The sequence below is a fragment of the Nematolebias whitei genome, chromosome 13 (assembly GCF_014905685.2).
Source record: "Nematolebias whitei isolate Nwh7 chromosome 13, NemWhi1, whole genome shotgun sequence".
Classification (NCBI taxonomy): Eukaryota; Metazoa; Chordata; class Actinopteri; order Cyprinodontiformes; family Rivulidae; genus Nematolebias; species Nematolebias whitei.
In genome coordinates, this window is record NC_056510.1 from 24225885 (window position 1) to 24242269 (window position 16385).

Here is a 16385-nt window from a genome sequence, read left to right on the forward strand (position 1 = left end):
GATAAGTTTATACTTCTACCCACTGCCTTGAATATGCAAACTAAAAAGTTTTGACATTATGCTTCATGTTGTATTTTTTTTACATTTTCAAAACAATAAACTAAAACTAAAGAATTATGTAAAACAAAATTGTAAAAACTAAAAACAAGAATCGCTGTGGTCCAGTCCGCTTCCATGCATAATGTTCTTTTTTTGTTGTCGTTTCAAATAATAATTTCATTGCACACTTTACCTGCAAAAGGTTGCACTTCTGTTAAAAAAAAAAAATCTTGCACAACTTTATTTCGCCTACCTTCTTTCACATGAGGAAGTTCAAGGTAGCTGAGGGAGCAGCAAAGACAAAAACAGGCGGATTTGGACAGAACTGAATGCTGTCTTTACTTCCCTCCATGTTTCTGTCTCTGCATGTATTTACAGTGTGGACTGAGCCACATGGAGGCGGACATTTGCGTCTCGCGGCTGTCCGACAGTAACATCCACACTGGCACACAGACCTGACCTAGAATTGCTACTTAGAATTTGGACTGTACCATCTCGCAGCAGCGGAGGGGGGGCGGAGCCGACGGGAAATCTTGACTGGGATGTAATGGAGCAGGACCACTGGAAAGCTCACGCGAAAAAGGGGGGGGAGAGAGAGACCTATTTCTATTTTATAATGTTAACGTGAAAATGTTGTGATTTGATAAACGGCGTGGCGTAAAGTCCAGAAAAACGGATATTAAGCTAACATCCCAGGTAAGCGGCCCCCCCCCCCCCATTTTTTTTCTCCCCAACGCGAAGCTGTAAAGTGTCGCTACCGACGAGTCGCCTCCTGGCAACGGGCACACGCGGGTCCTCCTCCCGGGGACATCTCACTCCGGTATCCGTCCTTCTCTGCCTCTGTCCCCCCTCGAAGCCTGGCTCTACAGCCGACCCACGTCGCGTCTGGCCTGGCAGACAGCGAGCTCCCCTTTCTGTCGTGAATGGCGTGTTTTCCAGCGCAACAAAAGCGGATTATTCACGATGTTTTCAGCATGGTGTAAAACCCGCGGAGCATTATTGGCTTTTTACCCCATTATTACACCGGAGGACCGCCCGTGATTCGTGAAAATGGGGGAAAAAGGATACAATGCAGCACGCATGTTCTGCATTATTCTGGAGCCACACATCGTCGGTAATGTATTTTATCCGTATAAAATATGTTTGGTCTGATTTATAAACGCGTAAAGAGATTATAGGCCTCGGCTTGTGATTGTGTGGAGCAGCCTTATCATCTGCCGAGCGATTTAATTGTTACATTGTTGGAGCTAGCAGAACTTGGAAATGAGCGTTTACCCAAGGCGGGCCTGAGTTGTGTTATTATCCGACAAAAGCCTCAATGATGGAGCTCATTTAGGACGCGAGTGTGCGTGTTTTATTTGCGTGTCTGTGGCCGACGTCGTTGTTCTCGCTCTCATCGCCCGTCCACTGCCTCCCTCTTCGGGGAAGACTTTGTTTGCGCTGGCCGAGGCTCCATGAATGCCTCCCTTCCCCCCCACCAGTTCTCTGGCGAAACAGGAACAACTTCTTTTAGGAAAAAGGAAAAAAAAAAAAAAAAGTTCCTGGAGTTTGAAGCGCCATGGAATTACTTTGTCCGCCAAGAGTTGTCCAGTGAGACGCTGAGATTTCAGGGGAGGGGGGGAAGCCTAGTTCCTGCAGTTGTGTGCAATTTGCAGAGTTTTATAGATGTTTGTAGATGTGTGTACACTGTTTTAGGACGGCTTCCTTCAAGCAGGCCTGCTTGAGACAACTTCTTGTGTCATTGTTATCTTGGAGGGGTGAATATGATGATGTGAGGCTTTACATTTTACCTTTCTTGGAAGGATCTACAGGTCCTTTTAGTGTGGAAAAGTGAAGTAAAACACATCCCTGTCCTAACTTGATAAGAGAAGTCTTGGATTTCATCGTCATCCTTTTTATTAATGTTTTTAAAAGATACGCCAAATTCACAGAGCACAAATTCCAAAAGAAATCTCAGCAACTGTTTGACTCAGCCCTTTACCTCACTGGTTCCGAACTGTGGTCCTTGAGGAACACCATCCTGCATGTTTTGGTTGTTTTCCTGCTTTGACACACCTGGCTTGAGTGAATGAGTCATTAAAAGGCTTTTGCTGAACTTGAGGATCACTGAATCAGGTGTGTTGGAGCAGGGAAACAACCAAATCATGCAGGGTAGTCAACAAAGTCCATGCTCAATAATCCAGGTAATCCAACAATTTTCAGTCAGGTCATCTGGACAGTTTTTTTTGTGTGCTGAAACATTTCACCTTCCATCCAGAAGGCTTCATCAGTCAAGGAAACACACAACACAAAACTGATTCTTCCCCCAACAGCTTACTCCAAAGTGGAACAAACCAGTTATGTTGGTGCTAAGATGGTCTCTTTGGCACGCCCCCTCCTCCGGTGCCGGCCCTCTCCCTCGTCAACAGTCATGTCAAACTGGTTCAAAACCAACAAAGTTCATGCTCAATAATCCAGGTATACAATCCAACAATTTTCAGTCAGGTCATGCAGGGTAGTGTTCCTCGAGGACCAGGATTGGGAAACACTGCTTTACTTGATGCTGTTCAGAGTGAGCGCCTCTGAGTTAGCGGTCCAGGGTTTGTCTGGTCCAGAGACAGTTTTTGGGCATTCACACTGAACTGTGGAGCTTCCTGTTCAATAACTTGAGTCTTAAATAGCATTAGTTTGTATGCTGTTATACTGTTCTTAAATTGTGTCAAAAGTGTTTTTGCTTTCATTGCCAACCACTTTAAAAGTCAAGCCAGAGGTCTTAAAAAATCATATTTTCAGACTTAAACTGCTCTCAGTACAGTATCACAGATTATCTTGTAATTTCTTATGTGCACACTGGCCGATAACTGGAGTATAAATGAGTATCTGGGTTACTGTAGTCCCATAAGACCGCTGCTGTGCTGTGGTTACGTGTTTACTACATGCTGCTCTTGTCAACATGAGTGACGGAGTGCTTTTTCTTGCTGTTTTCTCTTGTTTGTGTTTCACCCGATGAGCAAAGTTCTCTCTTCTGTTCCAGGTGTGAATGACTTGTGGCTGTAGGTTGTCGTGAGTGGGCCAGGTTCCTGCACAGCCTCTGTGGCTGACTGGGGAGGAGTCGAGTGGATAGCAGACATCAGTGCCCAGGGGACCTGAGGCCTGGTTCTCCATATGAGGCCCTACTGAAAGGGCAGGGGGGCTTCTGAGGTAACCCAGCTCCATTTGGGCTCCATGTTTTTGTTGTAGTTTGTTTCCCACTCTATCATGCAGGGTATTTTTGTTCATTTTTGCGTGTGCATCTTATGCACATGCACACAGAAATGCTCATGGGTGACAGACTAAGCACAAATTATCTATTTCATCCTCGTTGCTTTCATTGCTAATACAAGATCAATAAAGATGTGGCGGCAGTCACGTATGTTGCACTATATTTACATAAACCACTTAAAAAATAGTGTACCATGTACATTTCTTAAATGAGCAATCAGTTTGACTCACGAGTTTTAGTACCCAAAAAAAAAAATGACTGAGTCCACCAGGGAGTGATTTTGAACCCACTGACTTTGTAGCATTTAAGTGTGTTTTCACTCTATGTAAAAAGGCCTAATGACAAAGAATGACGGACTTGTTTTTCAGCTTTTTTGTGTTTACCACAAAGTCCACCATGGAAACAAACGCTGCTTTCACAGCCTTAACTGGTGTTATAAAATGATAGCTTAACGGCACTGAGATGGAGCAGGAACAAGCTCTTCCTAACATTGGTCATTATCTCTTTGACATTTATCTATGGACGTGCTTGCATTCTAATGAGAGGATCTTTGAATTGCCGAGCGCTTATCCTGTTGAACTGCTGTCGGTGGTCAGGAAAGTGGTTTCAGGTGGAGGAGCTCAAAGCCGAACTGCTTCAGACTGTCGTTCCTCGTTCTCTGCCCTGCATATGTTCTGGACAGAACACGGTCAGGATGCTCTTCCTGAGAACGCCGTGACCACTGTTTATTTATCTATCTAATCCGTAACGTGTTAACCAAGAACCACAGCGAGTTGAAGGACACAGGGAAATGGATATCGATGTAAAGCAGCACAGGATTTATTTTTGCCTCTGTGTATTGGCGTCTCATGTTTCCATGCATTTGTTTGCTTCATAGGTTTTCTAATTAAAACTTGCAAGGGTTGTGTTGTGTATGACACAGAGGGATATGGCAGGGAGTCAATTTGTCTTTCTTGGCTTGTGTAGTTGGTGGCTGGGGGGGTGGTCCCCTTACGAGTCACACAGTAAATTAGACCCAGTGTGTCTGTTTTTCTATTACTTCAAGTGTTTATTTTCACTCTGCTGGATACTTTGTTCTTGTTATAGTCATCTCATAAACTTTAAAGAGTGTCCATTAAGGCAGCATATCCTATTTCCATTTACCTGGGTTTCTGAATAAGATCAACATTCACAGTTCAGCTAGGATTTTAGTTTATATACTGAATGACGCCTATACAGTAGTTGGGTCTCAGTTATGGTAGTACAGTATTACACTGCCTGGCCAAAAAAAAAGGTCACACACTAATATTTCATTGGACCGCCTTAAGCTTTGATTATGTCATGCATTCACTGTGGCATTGTTTCGATAAGCTTCTGCAATGTCACAAGATCTATTTCCATCCAGTGTTGCATTAATTTTCACCAAGATCTTGCATTGATGACTAGGGACTAGGCATGATGGGTGCATCACTTCACCTGCCTCTCTTCTTACCCTGATGCGCCCATCACTCTGGAACAGGGTAAATGTGGACTCATCAGACCACACGACCTTCTTCCATTGCTCCAGAGTCCAATCTTTATGCTCCCTAGCAAATTTAAACCTTTTTTGTCCAGTTAGCCTCACTGATTAGTGGTTTTCTTAAGGCTACACAGCTGTTCAGTCCCAATCCCCTGAGTTCCCTTCACATTGTGTGAGTGTGGAAATGCTCTTACTTTCACTATTAAACATAGCCCTGAGTGCTACTGTTGTTTTTCTTCTATTTGATTTCACCAAACGTTTAAGTGATCGCTGATTATCATCATTCAGGATTTTTTTCCGGCCACATTTCTTCCTCGAAGACGATGGGTCCCCACTATCCTTCCAGTTTTCAATGATGCGTTGGACAGTTCTTAACCCAATTTTAGTAGTTTCTTCAATCTCCTTAGATGTTTTCTCTGCTTGATGCCAATGATTTGACCCTTCTCCAACAGACTGACGTCTTTTCCACGACCACACGATGTGTCTTTCAACATGGTTGTTTAAGAAATGAGAAGCAACTCATTGCACCAGTTGAGGTTAAATAACTTGTTGCAGCTGAAAGATAATCACCCATGCAGTAATATCCAATAGGAGGCTCGTACCTATTTGCTTAGTTAAAACCATGTGGCAACTTTTTTTTGGGCCAGGCAGTGTATATTGTGGTGTAATGTTGGAGTGACCTGTACAAAACCTCTAGAATTTATTTTGAAACTATAGGACTTGGATCATAAAGAATAATTTTACGTCATTGCAGAAATGGATGGGTTTGTGATCAGTGTAAATATCAGCCCTGCAGCTATTACAGTAGACAGCTGACATGTCATTATTGTCACTTGATACACACACACATTTACTGAACACAATACATTTCCATTGTTTGAGAAGTTTTGAGTCTACCTCAAAAACTTCAGTTTGAATTTTTAGTGTCACTGACTGTTTTTTTTTTTTTACTCTGTTTAGTTTGAATATCCATTTACAGTAATTGTTTTTCAGTGCTCATGTGATTTGGTTGCAAAGTCAAGACATGTCTTCTTTGCCGTTGATGCATTTTTGTTTTAAGGACTTGTTCACTTTGGTGCCAACATGCAACTTGGGTGATCTGACAACAATGGGCATCTCAAAGTATGTGCGTTCTCACATTTGTCCTAAGTTGTAACTTGTCCGTGGATCTTGGTTACCTGTTCTCGATGCTAATAAACATGAAGTGCAGGTCTCATAGTCTAAGTGTGAAACTAGACAACTTGAAAGAAAAAACTGGAGACCAAAATATTGTTAAAAACACATTTTAAAAAGAGTGGGATTATTAAAAGTGAAAACTAGCAGACATTCAGTTACAAATTGTACAAGTTTAAAGTTTGTGACCCATTTATAAAACCTCGACCCCTTCAAACTCATTAAAAAAGCGCTTAGTTTGCATTTTTTATTCACTTTAGGTATGTTTCGTCCTCTCTTTTCTTGCATTTCTTATTGTTTTTAGCGTCATAGTTCATGGGATCGTGTGTGAATTTGTGTGGGAATTGTTGCCCCTATAAGATCCTTAGGGATGCCTCTGGTTGAATCAGAATGTACCGATCCATCTGCTTTCGTGTTTCTTTGCTGTGACTGACAGTCATGACGCATACAGGCTGCAATCCAGGCGAGGGGCCCTCTGAAGTAGAGATGATGTCCTGGGGACTGTTGTGGCTTCGAATAATCTTATCTGTCTATGCAAAAAACAACAACAACAACAACAACAACAACAAAATCAACTTGATGGACTGTAGACTATCCAGCTAACAGAAAGAAATTGGTTAGTAGAAGGAAACCAACAAGTAATGTGGGATATAATGGCCAACGAGAAGCATTTAGCAGTTATCAGTGAGGTATCCAATCAGGCTAGACCACTAAACCATCCAGTATTTCTTTATAATAACATTCCTAAAATATTTAACACATTTAGATGGTCTGATGAGACTCCTTACTTAATTTACTGTATAGTTTTGTAAAAACTTGACGTACGTCACACTCTCCAGAGAGCTTTGTTTTACTTTGAAATCAGTTTTTCTGAGCATCTGTTGTGTCACAATGTTCTTATCAATAACCGTTTAAACGAGAGGAAGCATTTGGAGGTTCAATGTTTTGTTTGTTCTTTGCTTGAACTGATAAGTGATTAGTGTGATTGAATCAGCGATTTGTGGAAAAGTTTCAAGTCTCCAAAATGGCTTTTTGAAAAACAAGCAAAGCCTTTCAGATCTAGACATCTTTGTTTGCACGGCTGAAGCTGTTGGTTTACTGATCGCTCAGCTGATTGCCAGAAGACAATTTGTCAACTCTGCTGGTATGAGAAATGACATTAATGCATGCCAAATAAGTACATTTTAAACAAACTTTAACTTCAGACAAGTTTAAAGCTTTTTTTTTAATTGTCACGGGGAAAGTAAAATTTTATCATTTACAATTTTGTGACATTGCTGGACTAAGACAAGACATTTAAACCAGCTGTTTTTACTGTGTTCAGGTATTTTATTTTCTCAACATTCATCAATCTGCTTTAGTCTGCTAAGTGGCAGATTGCATAAAAAAAAACATTTGATTGGATATCTAGTTGTTTGCTTTATTGTCACAGTGAGATCAACAAATGTTTAATGTTTAGAGTACTTGTTTTTGAAATCCTAAGGGTAAAAATTACCGGTAAGTTAACATTTTTATGTTAACTGTATGTATGGACGTTTGAAATTGTGTAGACAGATCTGTCACAAAATAAACATTTTAGGGCCAGTTGTGCAAATGTAGGGAAAGAGGTTACAGTGAATCAAAAGGTTGGCGGTTTGATCCCAACTTCCCTCGCCACATGTTGAAACATGCTTTCTTTTTTTTTTGGCAAGACACTGAACACCAGTTTGTTCCTAATCTGTGAATTATCTGTAGGCATTTTCACAAAATGTTTCAAACAGGGAGTTAGACACCTTTGCTCAGGCTTGGTGTGATTTATGAATGGGTCGAGGCGGTGAGGGGTGTTCTACAGGTGTGCAGTGGAGAGCATTCTGTGCTCCAGCATCAACATGTGGCATGGAGGCTGCACAGCTGCAGAAAGAAAAGCTTTGCAGAGAGTGGTGAAGGCTGCACAGTTGGAGTCAGCCTCCCCACCATCACAGACATCTACACCTCCAGATGGAGGAAGGGGGCCACCTGCATCATGAAGGACCCCACTCACCCAGCACACACACTTTTTGCCCCGCTCCCCTCAGGAAGGAGGTTAAGGAGCATTAAGTGTAGAACCACTAGACTGAGGAACAGCTTCTACCCTGAGGCTGTTAGACTCATGAATCTCTGCCCAGAATAATCACTGTGAAAAATCACGTCATGTTGCTGCTGATCCGTTTCATGTTGCTGCTGATCTGTTTCATGTTGCTGCTGATCTGTTTCATGTTACTGTGTTCATTCGTGCTCATCTGCTCACACAGACTCATGTTCGTGCTGCTGTTTGGCATATTGTTTTTATGCTAATAGTGCTTGGTGTATTTTTAGTTGATGTTCATATCTTAGATCTTATTACTGTTTTTCTTTTACATTTTATTGTCGGATGTAACTGGGACCGTGTGTACATAATTTCGTTCCAACACATGTACCACATGTGGTGTGTATGACAAATAAAGTTCTCTGACTCTTGAGATGCACCTTTGTGCTATTGAGTCAGGTAGTAAGAGAGGCAAAACGGTTGACATGTGAAAATTAGTTATCTAGTTTGAATTAGAGAACTAATTGAATCCAATTAAAAAGGTAAGCTGGTATTGCAGCTCAATAATGTGATGAAGTATGAAGTGATGACATATGCTCTGTGTGACCAACCAGTCACTGATTAAACAACGAAATACAGATTTCCTATCAAGGGAAGGTTGTGATGATGCACAGCAAATTTGCGCTTAGTTAAAAAAAAATTGTAAACCACAAAGAGGATTGCTACACTGAGTTAACTCGTCATGTTTCGAAAGCATTGCAAGGCAGACAATGCGTTTTGCCCCACCTTCAACTCTGCTCTATGCTTCTGTTGGTTCTGCGACGCTCACACGTTTTATGCAGGAGAAAACCGGCTCCCCCGTTGATTTGTGAACAACCACAGGCCAAATAAAGACAGACTGGTCTTTGTGGCCATTTTGTGAAAATATTTGTGGAAGTACCTTGTGTATGAATGGGTGAATGTGATGTGCGCTATATAAATGCAGTTCATTTACCATTTTAGTTATCAATTAATTACTTACAAATTACAGCAATTAATAACTTTTTCTTTTCATGCTACTATTTTAGTAATAATAATCTGATTGTACACATAAATGTTCTAAAGATAAGATGTGGCCAAATAAATCACCGTCAACTTGGACAATAACTCTGAAGTATTATGTTTCTGCAAGTTTTAATTTACTGTGAGTCAGAAAGATTTGAATTACAACAATCACTGTGACACTAAACCTTATTGTTATACATTTATTAAATAATTATTGTGGCAGTATTAATGGTTGGGCCAATAATGCAACGTTCAATGTTAATAGGAAAAGAAGAGGCAGATGGTAGTTTCCCTTATACTTTATTTCATGCTTCAAAAGAGTTACAATTGGCAAGATTTGTTACCCAGTTTACAAATTTAAATAACCAAAAAAGCTGTGAAATTGACACAGTGGGTTAAAATTGAATAGCTTTCCTACCCAACTTCTAGGTGTCACTGGAGTTTTGCCATTCATAATCACTTTGACACTTAATTCCAGAAGAGGTACAAGTAATAATTTAGTGTTTATCAAGATTTATATATTATTTGGGTGGATAAACAATCAAAGTAGTACACATCCAGTGTACCTACATGTCTATGCTGTAGGCTGGATTTCCATTTTTTTTCAGGAGTGTTTGTTTAGCTTTTCCTAGTGTTGTTTCTCAATCAGTTTTACTCACTTTGTACTAGGGGTGCACCAATATCAGTTTTCTGGCCGATCACCGATTTCTAAAAAGTCTGACCTGCCGATTCTGATTTTGGCCGATTCTGATTTAGTTTTATAAGCAACACTGTCCAGTGTTATAAGGTCACAATGCACCTTAAATTTTCCAATCTTATTTTATTGAGAAACATACCCTTGAACAATATCCTAGAAACAATACAAACTTGTTTTAACTGGCCATGAAGTAGTGCTCTGAAATATGAAGGAAGTTCAGACGATTGTTGTTAAAACAAACAAAAAAAATCTGTTAAATCAGTTTCTCATGCAAGTATCAGCCAATTTCTTAAAATTAAGGAAATCGGGGCCGTTAAGTCGGTGAACCTCTACTTTGTACGTAATGAACAAAACATTTTTAATCCTTTATCGTTTTGTGTTAACTATGTTCTAGAGTTATGACAGTTTTAAAAAGTGCCTTGTAAATGATCCTAATATCTATTTTCAATTTCTTGTGGAAAGTTGTAAGTGCATCAGATAGTTGCACAATCACACACATTTAAAGCTGTAAATATGAAAAGGGTGGTTTGGAGTGTGGCAAAGTTGATGTGGATGGGATGATTTTTCCAAATGTCCCGTCACACAGTTTCCATGGAATACATGAGCTTTATACCACGCTTGTTTTCAACATGTCCCCATGTGGGTGAACAGGTTTTCTAGCAATTGAATCACATTGTGCAGGAACCTAAAAGAAGCCCAGGTAGAAACACACAAATGAGCTCTGACTCATGGGAACAGAGCTTGCCGTAAACTTCAGTGCCTCTCAGACGTTATTGGGACAGCAACATACTAGTGCACGTAGGTATGTTTCTGTGCACAAGTGCATATTGCTTCATGGTTGTATACTTATTAGGGTGGGTCTTTGCTAGTGTCCATGGGAATGACACAACAGTGTAAACCAAAGTAGCTCATGAAAACAAGCAACTTCTACAGCACATACTGCTAATTCTATTGCATGATAAAGGACGGGAAGTAACCGTGTACTCTGCCTGCCTGTAATTATGTTCTTGAGTAAAATACAGATTAAAATAAATTGCCAAGTTTAATATGAAGGACTGATTAAAGTGCTTTAATTGCATTTTGGTTTTGGATGCACAAAAACAACTAGATCACTTAGATTGTTTCTTACCTTCCTGTTAAATTGTTGTAAAATTCTATATGTGACCAGCAACGAACAAATATCTTCTACATTTTACCCCGATGGTTTGCACGGCCTCTGAAAGGCCTGGCCGTTGGGATTTCCCACAATGCTTGTAGTCAGAGGGAGACGTCCTCTCAGCATGAGCAAAGGAGGAATGTGGCCTGAGTGTGGGAGCGACTCTGTGGGCAGAGGGAGGGAGTCACGGCCCAGAGACCACTGTCAAGGGAAAGGAGGAAATAAGGGGTCTGCACGGAGGGCAGAAGAGTTGCTTTTAAGCAACCACTGTTTCTGTTTGACAGAATGCTTGTTTGTGTGTTTAAAGTAAGAAAGTATTAATCCAGCCTTAATTGACTTTTTACTCAGTCTTCTTGGATTCAAAATGTTTAACTAGTACACAACTTGACATTGACCTAAAAGAAGCAATCATCTATTAAAAAAAAGATGTAAAAATATTTATCCTGTCTGAATTAGGACTTCTGAATAATTAAATGACCTCTGTTAATCCAAAGAAAGAGCCAGTAATTGACAGTTTGATGCACCACCTGTGGTGAACAATGTGAAACTGTTTGAACGTTTTGTGTATTTACCATTTTTCTTTGGCCTCAGAAAAATGTTGCATATTGACAATATGTTATGATCAGAGCTGAGAGGACATTTGCTTTAATACTCTGAGAATCAGATTATACTTCCAGCCTGCAAGAGAAGAAGGCAAATGCAACTGTACCAATTTAGCCAATTTATTCATATGTATTATCACGTCCATTGCATTTGGTAGAGCTGCCGCCTCTCAACGAGCAGGTCGTCAGTTCAAATCCCGGCCAGGGCTCTTTCTGGGTGGAGTTAGCATGTTCTCTCTGTGCATGCATGGGTTTTCTCCGGGTACTCCGGTTTCCTCCCACAGACCAAAAACATGCATGTTAGGCTGATTGGTAACTCTAAATTGTCCCTAGGTGTGAGTGAGAGAGTGAATGGTTGTTTGTCTCGTTTGTCTCTCTGTGTCCCTGTGATGGACTGGAGACCTGTCCAGGGTGTACACCGCCTCGCACACTGTTGACTGCTGGATATGGGCACCAGCGACCCCCATGACCTGGAAAGGAAGAAGCGGGTAAAGATAATGGATGGATGGATGAATTCCATTCATTTATACAAAAAAGTTCAAGACAAAAACAACTGGACTTTATTTGTAACAGAAGACGTTTCACTTCTCATCCGAGGAGCTTTCACAATTCAAAGAACAGAGAGTGTGGGGTTCTAGTTATAAAGCTAAGATAAGCTAGATACATATGCAGATTGCCCTATTACTCCTCTCATTAGGGGTTCATTAGGGTCTTTTTAGTCTGATTCACAGAGGAGCCACTCTGGTCACATGGATTAAATTCCTGATAGGTGTGAAAATTGGGGTAGAGGTAGGGCAGCTGACCAGGGATCCAAAAGTCCCAGGTTCAATCCCCAGTCATTCCCACGTGTCGTGGTGTCTCTGAGCAAGACATCCAATCCCCAATCGCTCCCCGGGTGCCTACATAGCTGCCCACTGCTTCACCTGGGTGTATCCCAGGTGCAATGGGCCAAATGCAGAGAACCATTTTCATCATTGTATGGGAACATGCAATGATGACACATAGCACTTTTTATTATAAAATGACTGGGTATGAGTCCTAAAGCTGCATTATAAGTTTTTGAAAGTTGAACTCTGAGACCTCCTCTGTTTAAAGATGGTTTCTCTCGTTTTACATAAATGGTTTCCTTCACCCCTCTCTCAAACCATCTGTCTTCTCGGTCCAAATTGTGAACATTTTGGTCCTCAAATAAGTGTCCCTTATCCTTGAGGTTATTCTTGAGCAGTTCACCTACACCTACACAACAGCTGCTCAGACCAAGAATCATAAAATGTGTGTTATGATTTTACCATAATCAACAAAACCCTCTGAAATTTTCTTGAGTGGTTTAGGCAAACAATTTAGTTGCATATTTTTACACCGTGCCACTGTGTGTGATATTGACGTGAACACAATGCTCCTCGGGGGGTGGGGGGTGTTTCCGCTATACAGTTGTGCTTGAAAGTTTGTGAATTAGAAAGTTAGAATTTTCTGTATTTCAGCATAAAATGACCTAAAACAACATCATATTTTCACACAAGTCCTAAAAGTAGATAAAGAGAATTGAACTTGGTGGAAGGACCTGAAGCAGCAGTTCGAAACCCACCAACATCCCATATTTGAAGCTGTTCTGTACAGAGGAATGGGCTAAAATTCCTCCAGGCTGGTGTGCAGGACTGATCAACAGTTACCAGAAATGTTTAGTTGCAGTTATTGCTGCACAGGGGCGTCACACCAGATTCTGAAAGCTAAGCTTCACATAATTTTGTCACTCACAAATATGCAATGTTAGATACTTTTTCCTAAATAAATAAATGACCAAGTATAAGGTTTTTATCCATCCATCCATTATATTTTACCCGCTTCTTCCATTTTGGGTCATGGGGGTCGCCGGTGCCCATGTCGGCAATCACTGTGCGAGGGGCGGGGGACACCCTGGTCGGGTCTCAAGTCCATCACATGGCTACATGGAGACAACCATTCACTCGCTCACCTAAGGACAATTTAGAGTTACCAATCAGCCTAACATGCATGTTTTTGGTCTGAGGGAGGAAACTGGAGTACCTGGAGAAAACCCACGCATGCACGGAGAGAACATGCAAACTCCACCCAGAAAGGCCCCGGACCGAGATTTGAACTGGCAACCTTCTCGCTGAGAGGCAGCAGCTTTACCAGTTGTGCCACAGTGCTGCCCTACCTTGTAAACTATCATTTCTGCAAAAGTGAGAGCGGCTAAGTGTAATTTGTAAAAAAAAAAAAAACAAAAAAAAAACAACCAAACATTAAAAGTAGACCCAAATACCCTGAGACTGCTTGAATTACATAAAAATTAAATTTCTAAGATTAGTTTCAGTTTTGTGTTTAGTTAGTTTTGGATTTTATACCTAAAGTGAATTATGATTTCCAGTTTATTCTAGGGCCTGTTTGACGTATTGGTTTGTTTGATGTAGGGGTGCACCGATAAAAATCGGCCAGCCAATTTATCGGCCCTGATTTCCTTAATTTTGGGAAATCGGTAATCAGCTGATGCATGAGAACCGATTTTACTGATTTTTTTTTTAGTTAGTTTTAACAACAATTGTCTGAACTTCATTTATATTTCAGAGCACTATCTCACGGCCAGTTGAAACAAGTTTGTATTGTTTCTAGGATATTGTTCAAGGGTATGTTTTTAAATAAAATAATATTGGAAAAATTGAAGGTGCATTGTGACCTTACACTACAATCTGTGCCCTCGTTTACCCATTTATACAGCACTCTACTACAGTATATCTATACAAAGAATAATCAGTGCTTTATCACATTCATACACCGATGGGACGCACATCGGAGGCAATGAGGGGTTCATTGTCTTGCCCAGGGACAGTTCGGCATGTGACTGCTGGTGGAATTGAACCCCTAACTCTTGCATTGGAGGACGACTACTTTACCCACTCAGCCGCAGCCACCGTAAAAGGTGCCAAAGAAAATATAAAGAAGACTGCATGTATAAATTATCAGCAGAAGGATTAAAATAACAAAGAAATTTGTTCATAGTATATGGATAATTAATCACCCAACCACAACAGAAACAAAGAATTGTCTAAATTGGTGGTAAATTCCTGCTTTTTTAATAGACTGTTGACAAACCAGTACATTGTTGCCATCTATAAGGCTGGTGTGTAAACTCTAGACCCTGAACAGTAGTGCAGCTGACCCTAAACCAAAAGGAATATACGTAAGTGCATGAGGGTTGGCAGAGTCCAAAGGTCTTGCACAAGTTGACACAGAAAAGCATGTTGAGGCCTTTAGTGATCAGACTAGCAGAGCAGGTTGAGACAGAGCACCTTCCGGTATTTGCATTAATGACTCAAAAGATGGTCTTCCTGGAGATGTGTAATGCAAGGAGCTATTGAACAGCTCTCTGCGACAATTCCATTGTCCATTTGTTGTGTTTAGCCTTTTTTCAAGACGCTGTATTTTTTTTAAATACATTTTTCTAATTAAAAGCAGATTAAAATATACTAGGATTATAAAAACAATTGAAAATATGGATACATAATAACCATGTTTCCCCCTAATACAATAGTCTATTGTATAGCACTGTAAAGCACTATTTTGAATCAAGACATTTTTAACATAATCTTACCATTGGCACATTTGACTAATACACCCACTTTTCAAATCCTCAGATACGTTGTTACCATGTACCCGGTTTCTTGGTTTTATGTTCTTTCGAGTAGGAAGTGGTTGTATGTAAAGACATTTTCTTAGCCATAGTTGCAGACAGAGGGCAGATGGACAGAGATGGAAGTGTGGGGTGAAGTGTGTGTGTTAGACAGGAGTTCAGAGTGGGCCAGAATGCTGAGTGCCAGTCCTGCTGCTCGAGCTGGCCGCCACACATGGCATCATGCCCAGGCTACGCTAGCAGATGTGCCACTAGTGACTCAGCTGTGTGCGCGTGCGTTTCCACGTCTGGGACACAGACACCCACCAGCACACTGTGAAGAGAGCGACTTGTGTAATGACTCTCCCCCCTTGTGCTGATAAATCTGCGTGACACCCTTTTCCCGTCCTGTTTACATTGCCACCTCCATAGTTGTGATGGACACGGTGAAGCTACTGCCACCATGCTATGATGTGACAGAATGTGACATGACACACATGTTGCCTCTCTGGGGATGCAGGGACATCATCTGCAGACCAGAGAAGATGATGAACAGAGGATGATGAGTGAGGAAATGTGAGGCAAATTGTCCATTGAAGAATTTAGACTAAGTTTAGAGTCAAGGGTAGGCTTAGCTCAGAAGAAAAGACCAAAGCCTAGGTAGAAAAGGATGAAGCTTTGCCATTTTTACTTAGTGGAAGCAGTTATTTGGTTGGAGTACGTGGACAAGTTAATGAGTTCATAGAGAGTTGTGTTTTGGTAGTTTAAATTTAAACAGAAGCCTAGTCAATTCTGTAAGCACTACTCAAGTGTGTTTCCTCGTTCCTGTCACAGAAGATGCATTATGTCAAATGTTTCATCTGTGGCGTCATAGCTCTATCTTTAGCCAGACTTGGAATTCCTCACATTCTGTCTGTACTAAAAGCAGTTCAGAGTGTTATGCAGGGTGTGCCATGTTGGAAAGATGTTTCTTAAGGGAGACACCTCAACAGGTGAGAGTGTTCAGGTGATTCCTTAGTCAGAGCTGAGGTAATAAAATGTCGAACAAACATTATCTCTCATGAAACTGGGAAAATCTTGTTTTGTTTTTTTCTTTAAAAGCAGTTTGTTTTCTGTTCCAGTTTTAAGGTTCTTAAAAGCAATTCAGTTCAGTTTATTTCTATAGCGCCAAGCCACAACAGAAGTCATTGCAGGGCACTGAACAGAAACATTCTTACAGACATATACATATATATATATATATATATATATATATATAGATATATA

At 40.7% G+C, this 16385-nt stretch overlaps 1 protein-coding gene across 3 annotated transcripts in view; it reads left to right on the forward strand.

Moving 5' to 3' along the window:
• The first annotated feature begins 580 nt into the window (after positions 1-580).
• Positions 581-16385, forward strand: part of bcl9 (BCL9 transcription coactivator) — a 38248-nt gene continuing 22443 nt past the window's right edge. The window contains exons 1-2 of one of the 3 annotated variants that reach the window (XM_037687017.1): positions 581-735; positions 3053-3219. The gene's annotated coding sequence lies outside the window, so the exon portion shown is untranslated. Of the gene's footprint in view, positions 736-926; positions 1154-3052; positions 3220-10689; positions 10732-16385 lie in introns of those variants that run through there. The other 2 variants (XM_037687018.1, XM_037687019.1) reach the window with 2 other exon arrangements.